This window comes from Mesocricetus auratus, unplaced genomic scaffold (genome assembly GCF_017639785.1).
Source record: "Mesocricetus auratus isolate SY011 unplaced genomic scaffold, BCM_Maur_2.0 Super-Scaffold_100013, whole genome shotgun sequence".
Classification (NCBI taxonomy): domain Eukaryota; kingdom Metazoa; phylum Chordata; class Mammalia; order Rodentia; family Cricetidae; genus Mesocricetus; species Mesocricetus auratus.
Window position 1 is genome coordinate 56,040,767 of NW_024429196.1, and position 18,928 is coordinate 56,059,694.

An 18,928-nucleotide genomic window follows, 5' to 3' on the forward strand; every position below is an offset into this window, starting at 1 on the left:
TCTGTTATTGGCTGTATTTTTATATTGCCTTCTTCCCATCCTTTCTTTCAGTGGGAGCTTGTGGGGTCTCTTCCTCTCCTTAAGCACCGGACAAGGACCGGAAGGGACTGAAGACTGAGGTGTGGGCAGACTCAGGGTGATCCTTCTGGGTGGGGCTGGTCCTCTCTAGGTGCAGAAAATGCCCAGGGTGAAGGAGCAGAGGGGGTGTAGGGAGTTGAGGCTCAGAGCAGGGCCCCCATTCACTTTAAGCACAGGGCAAGGACTGGAAGGCACTGAAGACTGAGGTGTGGGCAGACTTTGCTAGTTGAAAAGTTTTTTAAAATCACACTGAGTACATTTTTAGTCCTAGCTTGCTTAGGGCTTTCTGTGGAGTGTGTGTGTGTGTGTGTGTGTGTGTGTGTGTGTGTGTGTGTATTTGTATGTGCAAAGATAAATGTTGGTGTCTTTCCTTAGGAGTGGCTTACCTTGGTTTTTTTGAGGCAGGGTTTCTCCCTGAGACCTGCCAATTAGTGCGGCTTTGTCATCGTGAATACTAAGGATTTGTCTGTTGCAGCATTACAGGCACTAGGATTACAAGCATGTGTCACTGTGCCCAGCTTTTTTTCGCGAGTACTGGGACTCAAACTTATCCACATGCTTGTGCAGCAGGCACTTTATCAGCTGAGTCATTTCCCCAGCCCTTGCTAAGGCTTCTTTCTTTTTAAATTATGAGTGGGTATAGCATTATCCTATGTCATGTAAAACCTAATGATATCTATTCATCCTTCATTCTTTTAACAAGGTGAATCACATCCACAGATTGATTTATGAGTAGTAAATAAATCTTAGATTCCTCGTATAGGTCAGATATAGTAGTCACTTTTATGTTGTGTCTAAACACCCGGCAGAGACAGCCTGAGGAGGAAGGGCTTATTTTGGGTCACTGTCATGAGTTCTTGACATGGCAGGGGCAGCTGGTGACAGGACTGTGTGGTGGAGCATCCTCCCATCAGAGTAGATCAAGAAGCAGAGACCTCCGCCTGGAATCAGGGATGGGTATAACTCCCAAAGGACTGCTTGTCTCACTTCCCAAAGACTTTGAACCTTTGAAACATCATCACAAATGGGATCACATGCTTAAAACATGAGCCCGTGGAAGGAATTCCATGTTCAAACCATACCACCACACCTAGTGAATTGGGCTTGTTAATATTTAACTTTGGTATCTTGTATCTTAGCCTCATAAAAATTGACCTATAATTTTACCTTCTTAGACTACCCTTGATAAGCTAGAGATTCAAGACCTCATAAAACACCTGGACAGGCCTCCATTACTCTGTTTTCTAAGAGTCTGCATGAGATGGGTATAATTCTTCTATAAACATATATGAATTTTCAGTGCTACATCTGAGACTAGAATTTTCTCTGTGCATTCAATTACTCTGACAGATATTGAACCATTGGAACACTTTTGTGGGACTATTCTTGATATTTTTCTTTTCAAGGAATTTATCTATGTTGACAAATATATTGTTATAAACTGTTTGTAATATCCCTTTTATCATCCTTCAATGTGTATTGACTGATGGCATCAGCAGTTTGGGTCCCCCTTCGCCAGTTTTCTCATTCTCTTGGTGAATCTTACTGGGGAGTTACCAGCTTTCTCCTCCTTTCTGAGGAGCCGGTTTTGATGTGATGGCTTTTCCTTTGTTCAGCTGCTTTCTGTCTCACTGCTTCCAAGGCAATCTCTCTTTCTTCCTCCCTTGGATTTAATCTGTTTCTAGAATGCTGCTTCTTTTTCTAGGTTCTAGATTGGATATGCTTCCCGATTTTCTTTACAGATAATGTGCGCTGCTTTGCCAAATGCTGTCGAGTATAGTCTCTGACCGCTTCCAGCTGGTCTCTTGGTTTCATGTTCTTGGAGACACCTCCTGGCCAATGTCTGAGTAAATCAGTGGTAACAGTCACATGCTCCTTTCAGGGCAGGTCCCATTCTGAATGAGATGCTGGGGTGAGGGTTGTTTGTTCCAAACACAGGGCTTCTCTAAAGTGTGGCCCTTTGAAATAAATCTGCATCATGATCTGATAGTTCACTTGCCTAACCCTGCTGATTGTTATGAGCAGTTACTATTAAGTTACATCGAGGGTTGGGAGTGTAGGTCGGTGGCACAGCCTAGCATGTGTGAGGCTGTGAATCTGGTGTTTAGCAACACACACACACACACACACACACACACACACACACACACACACACACACAGAGAGAGAGAGAGAGAGAGAGAGAGAGAGAGAGAGAGAGAGCTATTATATCTATATATTGTAAGCTAATAAGGCAGAAATGAAGATAATTCTAAGAAGTTAGGAGATAGGGGTTGCAAAGCAGCTTTCAGGCTTTGTATATAATGCAGACAAGGCTGAATATGGAGTCCGGGATTTGATGGCACTGGCCTAATCTTAGGGACTTTTCCCTTCCTTTCTTAGTCTAGCATTCCACAGAGCCAGACAGAAAGGTAACAGTTACCCACATTAGGATCCACTCCTCCTCACCTGTGCTTCCCGAGCTAGATCAGGGTTAAGTTGCAACAGAGGCCACTCAGGACACATCTGGGTCAGCTAAGGTAGGAAATGTCCATGACCACTCAGCAGTCAGATGGGTTCTGAGCATAGTCAATAAAAGAGGGAAACATACCACCATATATGGAAGCCTGTTTCTTAGGACTAGGTGGGATCCAACATGCTAGAAATGAGACAAATTCTGCCAGGTTGTCCCCTGGCTTAGGAAGCACAGCAACTCCTCTGAGAAAGGTTGATGTGCTGTCCCGGTGGATAGCAGAACAATGGACAACAGTTTGAGGAAGTGGGCATGCTGACCCACCCAGCCCACCAGAAGATTATAGCCCATAGGAAGAAAATACACCATATAGCAAAGCCATCTCCAGCGAGCCTGTGAGAGGAGAGGAGCCCCAGGGGACAGGACCAGGGTGGCTGCCTTCTGCAGGCTAGAACTGAAGGCAAGGAATAGCAATTGGGCTGGTGTGTACCCACGCCTACCAGGAAGCCTGCAACGTTGTTTTTCCTCAAGGGTTTGTGTGTGTGTGTGTGTGTGTGTGTGTAGAGAGAGAGAGAGAGAGACCTATTCAGAGTCTTTTTTGATTCTGTATACATTTAAGATTTTCTATTCATTTTTCTGATGTTATTGCAAATGGGATTGGTTTTCATTTTGTGTGTTTATTTTGTATCTAGAAATTTTGTAGAATTTGTTACACACTCTAATATTTGTTTATGGAGTTTTCAGGGTTTTCCATAAGCTGTTTCATGTGACCCTAAAGCAGCAACCATTTAGCATATTCTTTTTTATTGGTCTAAATGCCATTTATTTCTTTCCCTTGCCAGACTTCTTTACTACTAAGCTGTTCCTGGTCTTAGAGGAAATGCTTCAATGATCTCCATGAATAGAAACGTTGGCTGTGGGTTCACCTATCATGGCCCAGATTTTCTGGGTAGCATTTCTCTTCTTTATTGCATTTCACTGGACTTACAAATACTTGAATGATTATATTTGTTTCTTTCTAACAAAATGAGAATCTTAGATTTCATTAGTTTTAATAATGTAAGTCTCAGCTAATGACTATATTTCTCCAGCATATCATTCTCCCACAGGTTAATTCCAAATGCTTACAGGAACCATGTGGTCAGACTCATTCACTACAAATATGAATTTTTCTAACATCATCATCTGTGTTAGTTAGGTCTGCATGACTGTGACTAAGTTCCTGACAGGAATAATGTAAGGAATTTTATTTCAGCTCACAGTTTCAGAGGGTTCAGACCATAGTTGCTTGATTCTGTGTAGTTGAGCAGAAAGAACATCAGGGTCAATGGTGCAGAACAGAGGAGAGCTGCTCTCATCTCAGTCAGCCAGAGAGAAGGGCACACCCGTGTTCAACACACATACACACACATACACACACACACACACACACACACACACACACACACACACACACGCGCGCGAACAAACAACAAAACTCTAGAATACATGCTTTCTACCCTGACCTCTGCAATTAGGAAGGTTTTTACAGACTATAAACCTATTGTGAAAGGCAGCAAATTAGCTAGCAATGGTGGACATAATGGTGGTACGCCTGTACTGTAATTTCAGCACTGATTGACAATAATGGACATGCCTGCAATTTCAGCACTGGGCTTGAAAGGAGGATTGTAGAGCAAGACCTTGTTTAAAACCAACAAACAAAACTCCAAGTGGTAAGAATAAATTAAAGGAGTCAGAATGATCTCCCTTTTCATGTGTTTTGCTATTTCTTAACCTCTCACATTTATTAGAAATGTATCCCGTGAGGTCCCTGCTGAACTTTAGACTCCCCCTGCTGGTCAATCTGGAGTACTACCCATTGAAGTTGACCCACCATTAAATTTTAAGTTTTCCGGCTGCACACACACACACACACACATATATAGAATCCCAATTAGTCTGAAGTTCCACTTATATATAAATTATCAAGCTTCTCTTCTAGTAATCCTAAGGTTGAGACAAGTGGTTTCTTTGCTCTTTCCACTCTGCTCAGTGTGTGGGGGGAAGAGACTGGGGGTTTAAATTCACTGTAAAGACGTTGGTAGTCCTCTAGGTCTTTAGACATCTCATTGTCATTCTTCAGTGCACTAGGCAGCATTCCCTAGAGGAACTGAAGTGATATAACATGTATGTATGTATGTATGTATGTATGTATGTATGTATGTATATGAGGTAGTTTATGAGACCGAGTCACACAATAAGGACAGTCTGCATGCCGGAGAGGCTGAGAACCAAGTAACTGCTTATGGCTGCCTTAGCACTTCCAAAATGGTGCTGAAAGCCCAGACGGTTACTGGAGAGCTCTTGGTCTGCAGTTCTCCCGGAAGGCGAAAGAAGCTGCGGCCTGACACTAGTGGGGATGTCGGTGGCAGCAGAGGCAAGAACAGCCACATTACCAGGAGAAGGAGGGCAGGCAGAGCTGGGTTTTCTTCCTCTCTCTGTGTCTAGGCCACATGCCGGAAGGTGCCTCTCACTCTGGGGAGGGGCTTTGCCCTCAGTCCTTCCAGGATATGCCTGCTAGAGCTGCCCAGCGGCGTGTCTCTTATTTGATTCCAGATCCATCGAGCTGATCAAGTTTAGTCCTGACAGCTGCCTTGGCTCTACTCTCTTCCTTCTGCCCCTCTCACAGATGCTGACACTGAAGCTCACATCTCCAGGTGTGACAGAACTCTCCCCGGCAGGAGACTTTGGGACTCCTAAAGTTTCACCAAGTCTCATTTTGTTGTGAGCACTGGCATATAGTTCACTTTTACACAGTTAATTTACAGATAGTATTTTAAAACATTTCTTATCCAAAATAAGGTCATTTCTATGTGCCAAAGACTTAGGATAGCCAATCCATCATACTGCAGGGGATAAAAAACCTACCACATTTGATTTTCCTTTTCCCCCAAGACCTATTTATTTTTATTTTATGGGTATGAGTGTTTTGCCTGCTTGTATATAAGTGCACCAGGTGCATGTCTGGTGTTCATGGAGGCCAGAAGAGGGCATCAGATACCCTGGAACTGTAGTTACAGATAATGTGAGTAGTGCAGATTCTGGGAACGAAACCCAGGACTTCTGGAAGAGCATCCAGTGTTCTTAAGAGCTGAGCCATCTCCGCAGCCCCCTATATGATTTTCTTGTAGAAGCTCTTACCTTTGTAGCATATACTTCTGAGCTCAGTGTGATGAAGTATTAACCATTACTCCAGTTGTAATCATTAAATGTTGGCTTTTTTCCCACAAGTAGCTCAAGCTTTCTATTTTCAATTTACTAACAGCTTCTTTTCTTCCCTCTGTAATATGAAACAGTTTGTTGAAAAAAATGAGCCTCTAAAAAGCTGTGCCCCAACCTGGTGTGATTAGAGGCCATGAACATGATGTTTTTTCTTTTTGTTTTTTCATTTGTTTGGTTTGTTTATTGGTTGATTGTATAATCACCCCAGGTTCTTTACTTCTGGGTTGAGGTTTAGAAGAGGGAACTTGGAGATCAGAGGTAATTCATTGTCTTATGAACACATAGAGTAAGAGAGGAAGTCACTGAACACGTAACCAGAAACATTAAAGAGAGAGATTGTCTTGCAAGAAGTAACTGGGAATGTGGAGATTAGGAATGAGACCCAGATGCCTACAGAAACTGTAGGCCAGCCAGGTGAACACAGGCCAGGGACATAATTACATTAGTGTGGGGTCAGGCTATCGAGAGTAGCCTGGAAAGATCTACATGCATATACATTTGCCTACTACACACACACACACACACACACACACACACACACACACACACACACACACACACTATATTCCCAGATACATGATTGATGCTCACACATCTGAGGGAATTATGGTTCTGAATCATTGGATTTGTTTTTTATTTGTTTTGTCTTTCAAATACCCCTTCCCCCAAATACTCCACAAAGACAATGGCAAAATTGGGTATATTTCATCTCTTCTTTTACACTTAATAAATACATACTGGCTTGTATAAATAATTACATTAAACCCTGCTTTCCTTCTCCACCTATAACTCTATAGTGAGCTATACTTCTGTTTCTAAGGAATTTTAATCATGGCCAGGCATTCTTCATGTAGGTGGTTCACACATCCTCTAATGTTCTCTTTGGATAACGAACCTGTCCGGCTCTTTTCCGTAACTGAGTCACTGATGTCCTCTGTCTTGATCCTAGAAATACATTAAAGCTTGCTTTCAAGTGTGAGTGAACTCTGTGAGACGTTTAGTTCAGGCATTAGTCTTTCACCTTAGTCTTCTCCATGGCCATTTCCCCCTCTCCAGCTTCCACCTTCATTTTTGGCATGGCAAACTTTTCGAAAGATTTCTCTCAACCAGATGTGATATAGTTCCCCCGAGAGCATTTCCAGGAAATACAACTTCCCCATTTCATTATATTTTAGGGGCCTTTCTAGCTTATTGTAGTAGATGATACACTAATTCCTGCTGTGCCAACTGGTACCTTGTCATGAGGCTGAGTCATTCTTTAATAAACATACAGTCTACCCAAGCATATAAAACAAGACCTCTGAGCACTTGCAATGGACCAGCTCAAATGAAGATATTCTGTAAATGGAAAATACACACAGGCTTCATATCACATAAAATTAAGCAAGCCATCTCATCATTAGTGTTCATACTGAGTACATGTGGAATTGATAATGTGCATTTAAAGTTACAATTCTACATTTGGCTTGTATTTGTGACCAGTGGTGTGGTGTTTCTGTTGGACAGTCTGGTTCAGACGTTATAGCTGGAGGGTCATGCTGTGGCTTATAGCCATAAAAGAGGAAAAGTGTCTTGTAGTCCATCCCCTTCGCTAGCATACCCTTTCAGGAAAACATGCCCTTCTCCCTGATTCCTGATTGTATCTCCAGAATCCTTCACAGGGGGAAAAGACATGCTTTCTTGGCTCTCTCAACATCCAACATGCCTTGGTGTGTGAGGGAATATACCTGGAACACTTATGGAGTACTAGCCCACTTAGTTGATGTGCTGTCTTATTGATGAAAGGCCCACTCTGTTCAGTTGGATCATCCCAGATGTACTAGATCTAGCAGTGAAGAGCTCTCCCAAAGCTCTGTGGTAGAACTTTGGGCTCTGACTGCAGTTTTGAGTCATTTTCTTTTCCTTGTGTGACTTCAATCCTTTTACAAAGGCCCCCAAGTCCTTCTGTATCTGTTCCTAGTAGTTCAGAGCTGGGACCCCCCACAGACATACCTGCCTTTTCAGCTTCCAGGCAGGATAAAATTGGTGCTCCTTGCTTTGAGCAGCTTGAGAGGAGAAGGCCGAAGCTGGCACACTTGGAGTCAGCAGGAGCTGCTTTCTGCAGAATCAGCAGTTTTCCGGGACTGCCAGCTTCCTTCCAACTCCAACTCCAAGGCTCTCCCGCTCCTTGCTCCAAAAGGCTGACTTAATGAGTGAGTGCTGACACACAGCCTTCCACCCTGCTGCATCCAAGAGTCAGCTCAACCTTTCATGTTGAGGTGGTCCAGGTGGCTCCTGGTTGCACGATGGGCTAGGAGGCAGGGAAGCCGAGAGGACTAGTTACCTTAACTCACTACAAAGCTGCTTAAGTTCCCATGCAAGCAAAGGTCTTTACTGCTTGCTATTAGTTTTGCAAGAAGTTCATGTGGAGCGCAGTTGTAGTTTCTGCTGTGTGTGTGTTTTTTAAAGTCTCATTTTCCATTAAGCTTTCCCCCTTCAGACTGGTAGAGGTGGATTCCTTTTTGTGGCTTAATGCCAGCTGAGTCTCTGCCAGCCATAGTCATGAGGGTCCTGGAAACTTCTCCTTTGAAACATGAACCATCAGTCTGCCCAGATCTCAGGAACTGTTATCTGGGAGAAGAGACAGTCACTTGATGGTCTCTGTTCATACATATGGCAACTATTGAAATGGCTTTTGGCTGTGAGCTAAGCTCCATGGTAGCATTGGGGAACTTGGATGACTCAGGCACACATCCAGTTTTGTAGAGTTTTATGGCCCACAGACAGTGTCATCAGTGAGGTACACACAGCGGAATTTGGAGTCCAGTAGAAATGTCTTAGTGACTGCCCTATTGCTGGGAAGAAATACCATGACCAAGCCAACTTACAGTTTTGGTTGTGAGTCCACCCTTCAAGGTCTAAGTCATCTCTCCAGCCCAAGGCCATTTATAGACAGAGCATTTAATTGGGGACGTGCTTGCAGTTTCAGAGGGTGAGTCCATGACCATCATTGTGGGGAACATGGAAGCAGTCAGGCCTGGCACTGGAGTAGCTAAGAGTTTGCATCTGATCCACAGGATGGAGGCAAAGATTGAGACTGGACCTGGTGTGGGCTTTTTAAACCTTAAAATCCATCCTCAGTGACACACCTCCTCCACCAACACCACACCCATGCCACCAAGGCCATACCTCCTATTCCTTCTGAAAGCATTCCACTAACAGGAGAACAAGCATTCAAACATATTGAGCCTATAGGGACCATTATCATTCATTCAAACCACCACAGTAGCTTTGAGCTAGGAGGAATGAAAGAAGAAAATATGCATGTTTCATGAAAATGACATTTGAGCTGGCACCGAGAGCTAGGCATGATTTGGCTCCAATATAGATCGATCTCAGCCTTACCGATGTTTGAGACCAGGAAATTTTTATTATACAACTGTCCTGCAGATTATATGAGTCTTGGTAACATTCTAGGTTTCTATTCATGACATGCAAATAGGACACTGTCCATTTTCTCTTTCTGTATTCAAATACCTGAGGCTGGACACTTCATTTTTACAAAGAAGAAATGAATGTAACTTACAGTTTTAGACATTTAAGAGCATGATTCAAGTGTCATGGTGAAAGCCTCCTTGGTTGTATCACAACACTATGGTGGGAAAACAGAAATGGAACTGGCCTCGACATGTTAGTGTTTAAGGAGGTCGAGCATTGTAACAGTCCAACCATATGAGAATGAACAATCCATGGGACTAATGTGAATTCCCTGAGTGGGCAGTCCCTCCAATGGCTCATCACGTACTTGGACCTAAATTGTAAAGACTTTTGACACTGCATTGAGGACGAAGCTTCCTGACATGAACTTTTGAGGAATACACTTAAATCATATCCAAACACAGCAAAGTCCATCCAACTGTGATTAGAGAACGTCTCTAGCCATACCCTGGTCAAGAACCACTGCTACAAAACCCCCAACAAACAAACAAACAAACAAACAAATGATTATTCTAAAAAGACTGGAACCCACAAATGGCGGGTCCTCTCCAGACACAGCCTGCGACCCTGTTTGCTTAGAATGAGGGTGTGAGAAGAGGATTCGGACAGAACTGTGGCAAGCTAGACTGTAAGTTCTAAGTGGGGAAGACTGATGTATACAGATGTGTTTTGTTGTATGGTATGTCCCATGTACTTGGAATACAGTCTACACACAATAGGAAGTCAGTGGAGTTTGTTGAATGAAACAGTCTGGGACCGCTGTAGACAAGAGCAAGGACACAGAGTGGAGGGAGAACGAGAAAGTGATTTAATAATTTGTATTTTAAAGATGTTGAGTTGGATATGAACAACCAAGTGGAAGTACACAGAGGATAGAGGAAAAAAGCAGGTGACCTTAAGACAAAAATTATTGCGAGAGAGAAGTGTGAACAGCATCTGCACACTGGTGTCACTAGAAGAGCCTGCCAGGAGCTCTGTTGATGTAGCCTGCACCTGTGATTATGGCACTCAGGTTGCCCTTTCATTGTTTTGTTTGAGCTTCACTGGGGTATAACTGACGTATAAGAACTATGCACATTTAATGTCTAAGTCACAATGAATTTGGACACATACATACATCTGTGACATTATCATCATGCCAATGTATTAGGCACATCTCCAAAGGAAGTGGTCTATTATTATCCATTCACGCTTTCTTCTCTAACACCCAAACCCAGAGCTGTCTGAAATAAAGACTTTTAAATCCAATTCACCCCTGTGGCTATGAGATGGAGTTTTGGCCAAGAGTGGTAATAAGCTAATAAGCGTCATGTAACTATTTTCTGAAAATTGTCCTAACGGACATTTGACATGTGTCCTTTGCCCTCCCCCACCTTTTCCTGGTTCTGTGACCCATCCTGTCTCCTGTAATTCTGATGCAAAGATCTGGAGTTCTAGAAGATTCCTTGGACCGTAAGACCAAGCGTTTTACTTAGGGATGAAGAAGTAGAGGCAGGTAGAGGGCCAAGGATCTGCATGACTTTGGGAATTTATTATGCCAACTTAAATTGACCATTCCCAGACATTGACATATTTAATTAAGCCACTGCTATTGTGGATTTCTTTGGTTTATAGACAAACCTGATCTTGACTGACAACATAAGGAAGAGCAGATGGGGACAGAGTCTGAGAATGTCAACAGTGATAATTACACACCATGGTTGCATAAGGATTTCTGATAGGAGATGATATAAGTGTGGAATTTGAGAGACTAGGGATGGTTTTAAGTGAACACTTAAAACCATACAGCATGAGAAGACTTGTACCATTTCCTATTCTTTTTACTCCTTCCATCATGCTCCCCTGAGTCTTGAAGGGGGAAGATATAGATCTCTCATTATGACTGGGCATTCAACAGTCACTTATTCTCTGAACTTTGACCACTTTCAGGAGTCTCTACAGTCACTAGTGGCCACCATCAAAATGAGCTTCTCTGACCACAGTGGAAAGCAGCACTATTCTATGGGCATGAATATTTAGAAGGCAATTTAACAGACACATCATGTCTAGCAAAACAGCAGCAGTAGTTTCCCCATTAAGGGCTATGACCTTCTCAGGCATTGGGTTTTTGACTGGGTTTACAGTACTAGATATGAATTTCTTCCTTTGTAGCATTCATCAAGACTAATCAGTAAGCCATTGGTGACCCCCTTAATAGACTCACCACTATTGTACCAGCAGACTCACACTGGCCATATTGTTACATACTGGGTCCATAGGTGAGTAAGACTATTAATGACAATTCTTCCCTGGTAGTCTACCTTCTGGCATTATGAGGGTTAGCTAGCAGGGAGGAAACTTCCAGCCCACTTCTAACTTGATTTCTCTGTGTTCTATGACAAAGATGTGTGATATCTTCAAGTATAGTGTCATCTCATCTAGTTCTGGTGAGCAACCATCAGCAGTGATAATAGCCTGTTGGGGGCCTTAGAGGACTTTAGACAACCCTGACACTAGGATTTTTACTTAATAACTGGAAGAAGCTTCTCAGAGTCTAACAAGCTGTTGTGGGAGCTTGGAAGATAATGCTGAGAACAGTGCAGACAATGGAGGCCTGGCCTGTGAAGTCTGAGTGATGTTTGAGAGCTCCTCAAAGATGCTGCCATGACTATTTCTGTGATATATTTGGATGAAAAAAATCTGTGGAACTGAAATCTTTGCTTTACTGAGACAATAGATAATGCAATGTAGGGCTGGGAAGTGTTTCTTTAGGGTCAGCACACAGAAGCTGTGTACCACAGGGGGCCAAGGCTGCATCTCAAGTTAGCAGCTAAACTTGGTATTATGTAAATGTCTCCCACATGGTACTGTTTTGAAATCATGAGGGGATTATGTAGAGCAGTTGTGGAAGCATTGAAGCCTTCCTGTAGCCAGGCTAGAAGAGGCCATTGATGAAGGTGCAACATCAATTGCAGATGAGACCCCAAGATTGAAGGGGTCTTGGAGAGAAGCTGAGGTTTGACAGCATGCAACAGGGTCAGTCTCTGAAGAACCTAGAGTTCATTGGTGGAGATACAGTCTAAGTTACAATGGACATCCCAACATGCTGAGATGCTAGGACCATGGGATGGTTGACAAGGATAACATCAGGTGTGGAATGGAGCTGGCTTGAGCATACCAGACGAGCTGTGTGTTGTGGAAGGAAAATCTGGAGATGTGGGGTTATCGATGCCCTTTGGATATCCAGAAGATAATGAGGCAGTCCCAGACATCAGACACTAAGATATTATATTGCTGGAGTTAAGTTTTGCTTTGCTTTGATTGTAAACATGCCCTGGTTTTTCCATCTCAGAATAAGAAGTATGTAACTTGTGTTTGATTTTACAGGAACCCACAGTGGAGAGACTTTGGATTTTTAAAGAGATGTTGAATTTTTAAAGAAAACTTGGGCGATTGAAGTGTTGAAAATGTAAAAACTGTAGGGCTTTAAGAAGGTACATTACGCTTTACATTGTGATGCTAACGAGACCTCAGTGACAAACAAGAAAAAGAAGTTATGGTTGAGTAAATATTGGTATGTCAAGTTGGTACGGGGTCAGTTGTGTTTGTTACTTTTTGTCAACTTGACACAAAATAGAGTCACCTGGGAAGAGGGAACACCGATTGAGGAGTTGTCATCATCAGACTGGTCATTGAGCATGTCTGTGAGGAGAATTTCTTGATTAATGATGGACGTGAGAAATCCCAATTACTGTGGGATGTCCCACTCTGAGCAGGTGGTCCTGGGTTGTATATATATAAAAAAAAAAACAAGCTGAGCAAGCCATGAGGAGCAAGCTAGTTAGCAATATTTCTTCATGAAACACGGCTGCCCTAGTTCCTGCCTCCAGGTTCCTGATTGGAAACTACCCTGGCTTCTGTCAGTGATAGACTATAACCTGTAAGTGTCCCTCACCACCCACACATTTGCTTTTGGTTATGGTATTTATCACAGTAACAGAAAACAAACTAGAACAGTGCCACATTTTCATTATCTAGTCATCAGCAGATTCCATCTCCTCGCTCAAACAGTGCAACAGTAAGCATTGGTGTGCAAGTATCTTTATGGATAAAGTCTTTTGAGAACATGCCTAGTAGTGGGACATTCAGGTCATATGGAAATTGTATTTTTTGTTTCTTGAGAGATCTCAATATTGATTTTCTTTCTTTCTCTTTCCTTCTTCCCCTTCTTTGCTGTTGGTTTTTTGTCTTATTTTTTAAAAATTGTTTATATATTTTTATTCTTTTCTCACACATTTCATCCCTTCCATCTCTCCTACTGGTCCCTTCTCACCATTTCCCTTCTCCTACAGATCCACCCCTACTCATTCTCCTTCAGAAAAGGGCAGGCCTCCCAGGAATATCAACTAAACATGGCATATCCAGTTATAATAAAACTAGGCACATCCCCTCATATTCAGGCTGGATGGTGCAGCCCAGTAGGAGGAACAGGGTCCCAAAATCAGGCAAAAGAGTCATACAGCCCCTGCTCCCACTGTTAGGAGTCCCACAAGAACACCAAGCTACACAACTGTAATATGTATGCAGAGGACCTAGTTCAGACCCAAGCAGGCTCCCTGATTGTCAGTTCAGTTTCTGGGAGACCATATGGGCCATGGTTAATTGATTCTGTGTACTATTTCCTTGTGGTGTCCTTGACCACTCTGTCTCTTACAGTCTATCCTTGCTCTGTTCTGCAAGATTCCCCAAGCTCCACATAATGTTTGGCTGTGGATCTCTGCACCTGCTCCCATAAGTGGTTATGAAGCCCCTCTGATGATGATTATGCAGGCTCCAGTCTACAAGTACAGCAGAGTATCATTAAGAATCATTTTATTAAATTTTTCCCCAGTCATTTTTGGTTTCATTCTATGTCTCTGGGTTATCCAGCTTCTGGGTCCTGGCCCTCCAGACAGTGTGAGGGGTGGGCTCCCTCTTGTGGATGGGTCTCAAACTGGACCAGAACACCACCCACCCATGTTCTGCCCCACCTTTACCACAGCACATCTTACAGGCAGGACAAACTGGAGGTCAAAGGTTTTGTGGCTGGGCTTGTGTCCTAATCCCACTGGAAGCCCAGCCTGGTTACAGAAGATGGCTGATCCAGGCTCCATGTCCCCCATTACATTTTCATAGTGGCTATATCAGTTCCTACTCCCATAGTGGATAAGGATTCCCTGTTCTCTACCTCTTCAGTATCAATCAGTGTTGTTTGTATTCTCACTGGAGCAAGATGACACCCCAAAGTAGTTCTATTTCACATTTTCCTGGTGGAGAAGGGTGTTGAACACTTTTAAAATTGTTTATAGGTAATTTGTGTTTTTTCTTCTGAGAATAGTCTTCAGCTGATTTTTAAAATTAGGTTGCTTGTTTCCTTGTGGTTTTCTCATTAAGACTGTAAATTCTGGATGTTAATCCTGTCAGATGCAGCTGACAAAGATTCTCTCCCATTTTGCAGGTTGTCTCTTCCCTTGACTTTTTTTTCCTACACAGAAGCAGTCTACTTTCACGAGTCTCTTTTGCCAGTTTTTATCTTTATGTTCTGACTGAGTTGGCTCCTACTCAGAAAGTCGTTGCTTATCCTGTGTCTTGAAGTGTTTCACTTATAGTTTCAAGTCTTCCATCAAGATTTTTAACCATTTGGAGTTGATTTTTGTGAAAGCTTCAGGTTAAAGACTTAGTTTTCTCTTCTGCTTGTAAATGCATTCAATTTCCTGCCACCGTTTGCTGAAGATGCTGTCTTTTCTCCAATGTTTACTTTAGGTATCTTTTTCAAAAAATCAGGTGGCTGGAGCTGTGTGGGTTCTATCTGGGTCCTCTATTATAATCCAACAGTCTACATATCTCTTTTGATACAAGTGCCATGCTGTTTTTATAATGGTAACTCTGCAATATCACTTGAAATCTGCTATGGTAATACCTTCAGCATTATTATTCTTTTTGCTCAGGATTGTTTTGGCTATCTGGGGTCTGTGTGCTTCCACAGGAAATTTAAGACAATTTTCTGTTTCTGTGAAGAATGGTGTTGGAATTTTGATTTGGATTTCAATGAATCTGCAGATGGTTTTTTGTAGCACAGTCATTTACACAGTACTAGTTCTCCTGGCCTATGAGCACGGAGGTCTTTCTATTTTTTTTGTATCTTTCTCCATGCCCTTCTTTGCTATCTTAAAGTTTTAATTTTAGAAATCTTGCATTTTCTTGGTTAGGCTTATTCCATGACTTTTTTTTTTTTTGCCTCTTGAGAATGAGATTGTTTTCCTGATTTAATTTCTTCTTCAGTCCGTGTATCATTGGTCCATAAGAAGACTACTGGGTTTTGTGTGGTAATTTTGGTTTCTCTAAGTTTTAAAGTGTGTTATCAGTTGTAGAATTGAAAAGTGTCCTAATTCCTTATGATTCGGGAGAATAAACTTCTGTGCCAGAACTATAGGCTCCAGCAAAGTTCCCCAAATTTAATACAAAATCATAAGGGATCAGGAAGGTCAAGTTGGGGGAAAAACAGAGAAGGAGATCAAGGAAGAGATACCTTGGTAGAGGGAGCCACTATGGGCTTAATGAGAAGTCTGGTACTAGGGAAATCTCCAGGAATCTACAAGGATGACCCCAACTGAGAATCTAAGCAATAGTAGAGAGGCTACCTTAAATGCCCTTCCTTTATAATGAGATTGATGACTACCTTAAATGCCATCATAGACATTCACAGCTAAGCACTGAACCGAACTCCTGGAATCCTGTTGTAGAAAGAGAGGCGTGATGAACAAAGGGATCAAGACCACACTGGGGAAACCCACAGAAACAGCTGACTTGAACAAGTGGGAGCTCATGGTTCCCAGTCTGACAACTGGGGAACCAGCATAAGACCAAACCAGGCCCCCTGAATGTGGAAGTCAGTTGGGGGCCCTGGGCAGTCTATGGGACCTCTGGCAGTGGAACCAGTATTTATCCCTAGTGCACAAATGGGCTTTGGGAGCCCATTGCTTATGGAAGGATACTGTCTCAGCCTAGATACATGGGGGAGGTCCTAGGTCCTGTCCCAAATTATGTGACAGATTTTGATGATCCCCTATGGGAGGAGTGGATGGAGATGGGATGGGGGAATGGTGGGGGAAATGGGAGGGAGAGGGAATTGGGATTGGTATGTTGTTTTTAATTAAAGTAAATAAAAATTCCCAAAGTGTCCTTGTGCCAGCTTCAGGGATTCAGATCTTGGAGCCCATGGGCCTTTCTGAGAAACACAAGAGGTTTTGAAATCCCCTAAGAGCCTTCCAGAATATGGGATCTGGGCTAGCACTATCAGGACATTATTGTGTCACAGAAGAGCTGCCTCACCACAGATCTGTTTTCTTCCACTCAATCTGTTTTCCCCTCACTTTAAAAAAATTTAAATTAGAAACTATCTTGTTTACATGTTAATGCAAACTCCCTCTCCCTCCCCTCCTCCCCTGCCCCCCACCAGCCCACTATACCATCCCCTTTCTGCTCCCAAGGAAGGTAGAGGCCTTCCATTGGGGGATCTTCAAAGACTGTCACACCATTTAGAGCAGGGTCTAGGCCCTCCTCCATGTGTCTAGGCTGAGGGACTATCTCTCTATGTGGAATGGACTTCCAAAGTCCAATGGTGCACTATGGATAAATACTGATCCACTACCAGAGGCCCCATAGATTGCCCAGGCCTCCTAACTGACACCCGTGTTTAATTTGAAACAGTCATATGATGGCTTCCCAGCTATCAGATCAGCTGTTGCTGTGGTTTTCTCCAGCCTGGTCTTGATCCATTTGCTCATCACTCCTCCCTCTCTGCAACTGGATTCCAGTAGTTTAGCTCAGTGTTTAGCTGTGGGTGTCTGCTTCTGCTTCGATCAGCTACTGTATAAATGCTCTAGGATGGCATATAAGGTAGTCATCAATCTCATTATAGGGGAAGGGCATTTAAGGTAGCTTCTCCATTATTGCTTAGATTCTTAGTTGGGGTCATCCTTGTAGATCTCTGGACATTTTCCTAGTGCCAGATTTCTCTTTAAACCTATAATGGCTCCCTCTATTATGGTATCACTTTTCTTTTCTCCTCTGTTCTTCCCCTGACTCAACCTTCCTGCTCCCTCATCCCCTTAACTCTTCTCCTCTTCTCCTCTTCTCTTTCTCCTAACTCTCTCTCCCCCCATGCTCCCAATTTGCTCAGGAGATCTTGTCCCTTTCCCCTTCTCTGAGGGACCATGTAAGTTTCTCTTAGAGTCCTCCTTGTTTCCTGGTTCTCTGGCAGTGTGGATTGTAGGTTGGTAATCCTTTGCTCTATGTCTAGTATCCATATATGAGTGAGTACATACCATGTTTGTCTTTCTGTGACTGGGTTACCACACTTAGAATGGTTTCTTCTGGTTCCATCCATTTGCCTGCAAATATCAATATTCCATTATTTTTTTCTGCTGAGTAGTACTCCATTGTGCAAATATACCACATTTTCTGTATCCATTCTTTGGTTGAGGGGCATCTAGGTTGCTTCCAGGTTCTGGCTGTTATAAGTAATGCTGCTATGGACATAGTTTAACAGATGTCCTTACTATATGAATGTGCATTCTTTGGGTATATGCCTAAGAGTGTAATTGCTGGATCCTAAGGTAGACTGGTTCCCATTTACTGGAGAAACCGTCACACTGATTTCCAAAGTGGCTGCACAAGTTTGCATTCCCACCAGCAAAGGAGAAGCACTCCCCTTTCTCCACATCCTCTGCAGCATAAACTGTCTTTGGTGGTTTGATTTTAGCCATTCTGGCCAGTGTAAGATGCCATCTCAGAGTTGTTTTAATTTGCATTTTCCTTATGGCTAAGGATGTTGAGCACTTTCTTAAGTGTCTTTCAGGCATTTTAGATTCTTCTATTGAGAATTGTCTATTTAGTTCTGTACCCCAATTTTTAATTGGATTATTTGTTGTTTTGGTGACTAGCTTCTTGAGTTCTTTCTATATTTTGGAAATCAGCCCTCTGCCAGATATGGGATTGGTAAAGATAATTTCTCATTCTGTGGGCTGCCATTTTGTCTTGTTGACTGTGTACTTTGCCTTACAGAAGCTAACAAAAGTTTCAGGAGGTCCCATTTATTAATTGTTGACTCTGTGTCTGTGCTACTGATGTTATGTTCAGGAAGTGGTCTCCTGTACCAATTCATTCAAGGGTACCTTCCACTTTGTCTTCTAAGAGGTTCAATATAGCTGGATATATGTTGAGGTCTTTGATCCCTTTGGACTTAAGTTTTGTGCATAGTGATAGATATGGATCTATCTGCAGTCTTCTAGATGCCAGAATCCAGTCATGCAAAGCACCATTTGTTGAAGATGCTATCTTTTTTCCATTGTTTAATTTTAGCTTCTTTGTAAAAATCAGGTGTTCATAGGTGTGTGTGTTAATATCAGGGTTTCCAATTTGATTCCACTGGTCTACCTGTCTACTTTCGTGCCAATACCAAGTTGTTTTCAGGTCTATAGCTCTATTATAGAGTTTGAAGTCAGGGATGGTGATGCCTCTGGAAGTTCCTTTATTGTATAGATTTTTTGCTATCCTGGGTCTTTTGGTTTTCAATATAAAGTTGATTATTGTTCTTTCAATGTCTGTGAAGAATTGTGCTGGTATTTTGATGGGGAT